General features: G+C 37.0%; 1 pseudogene; it reads right to left on the bottom strand.

Annotated features, from left to right (window-relative positions):
• Positions 1–213: 213 nt before the first annotated feature.
• LOC149482504 (uncharacterized) lies at positions 214–1,302 on the bottom strand (annotated as a pseudogene).
• Between the last annotated feature and the right edge of the window lie 613 nt (positions 1,303–1,915).

Raw genomic sequence — 1,915 nt, 5'->3', positions numbered from 1 at the left:
TAAGGTTTAAATCATGTAGTATAGTAGCTTGGTTTTCTCGGATGTTTTCCATTAGCACTGTAGGAGTTCTGCTACTGATTTGACGTGTATACTGTGTTGTTAAGGAAATGTTACTGAAATAATAGATAGGTTATTTTTACGTTGTTATATTCACATTTCATATAAAAATACTTAATATTATTATAATATTATCTACTTTTACACTAACTTATTTATTTATTTATTTATTTATACATCTTTGACTTACAGTACAAAACATACCAAAACGCACAAAGATAACAATTATTACAAAGTCTGACTTAAAAATAAGGTACAATTAGAGACAAACGATACAATATTAACATTAAATAGGTCCACTTCAGATTTAGCACGTAAAAATTTATTTAACAAATTGAGTGCATGATGGGTGGGTGCACTCCAAGCGGCTCGCGTCCGGAGCAGGCTCTCCGCGAACAGCGGACGCGAGCGCCACTGCACGGAGCAGCTCGGTGCCCACACACCACAGGCCCCCAGTGCCACGGGATTATCAATTTTGTTATTTAACAGCAGATAATAATGAACCATAAGCGCGCGCTCGCGTCGTAGCTCGAGTGTATCCATTCCAACCATCCCCGTAACGTACAAGGATGGATATAAGTAGGGATAATATCCATACATCTTCCGGAAAAGGCATCTTGAGAACTTACGTTGAATTTTTTCAATCATTAACGTGTAAATTTTTTCATGCGGGCTCCACACGATAGCGTTATATTCAAGCTTACTACGTACAAACGCATAATAAAGGCTAGTGATAACAGTTTTGTCATTAAAACGAGCAGTCTGCCTAAAAATAAATCCAAGGGCTTTATATGCATTATGGCATAAATCAATTATGTGGTCATTAAAACTTAAGGAACGATCGAATAATACGCCTAAATCACGAATCGAATTCTCTCTAGCTACAATCTTATCCAAAACTTTATAGATGTGGAGATTTACTCCTAGTAAAAGTCATTACTTTACATTTTGCCTCATTAAGATCTAAACGGTTCATTTTACTCCATTCGCAGACGCTATTTATATCGTTTTGTAATGCCTGACAATCCTCAATACTTCCTACAGCCAAATATAATTTTAGATCGTCGGCAAACATAAGACACTGGGAAGAACTAATAACATCTGGAAGATCGTTGATCATTACCAGAAATTGAGTAGGTCCGAGGGTACTGCCTTGACTGATACCAGAATTGATGGCATATGGATCTGAACGATAACTACCAAGTTGTACAAATTGAAAACGATCCCGGAGGTAGTCTGCAAAATATTTTACCAGCCTCGGAGTGAAACCAATCATAGAAAATTTGCGCAAAAGGACGTCATTATCTACGCGATCGAACGCTTTTTTAAAGTCGAAATAACTGACATCGATTTGTTTTTTCCGATCTAAGTTTTTAGAAGCGTAGTCGACGAAATTAATTAAATTTGTTGATGTTGATCTACGGGCACGAAAACCGTGCTGACAATCCGATAATCGAGAACTTATTTGTTGTGAGACGTGATTATTTAAAATAATTTCTAGTAGTTTAGCAAAAGTAGATAGCACCGCGATAGGTCTATAGCTGTTCTCAATGCTCACTTTGGAGCCACTCTTTGGAACCGGTGTAACACGCGAAGTTTTCCATACGGTAGGATACGTATCTGTTTGGAGAGACAAATTAAATATGTAGTGAAGAGGTTCAATAAAAATTGATATACAGTCTTTAATAATGAACGGCGGTATATTATCCGGACCTGCTGCCGAATGCGGTTTAAGGCGCCGAATTGCAAGCTTTATATCAGATTTTGAAATGTAATCTATAGAAATACGTGATGAAGCGACGCCGGATACAAGCGAAGCCTCCTTATAATCAAGTTTTGGTTTTTCATTTAAAAATAC

Source organism: Colias philodice, chromosome 15 (assembly GCF_061535455.1).
Source record: "Colias philodice isolate Cphi_HAF_F1 chromosome 15, ilColPhil1 Martin Lab GWU primary, whole genome shotgun sequence".
Lineage (NCBI taxonomy): Eukaryota > Metazoa > Arthropoda > Insecta > Lepidoptera > Pieridae > Colias > Colias philodice.
The sequence above is the reverse complement of the archived record's forward strand: the minus strand, read 5'-3'. Positions and strand labels throughout refer to the sequence as shown.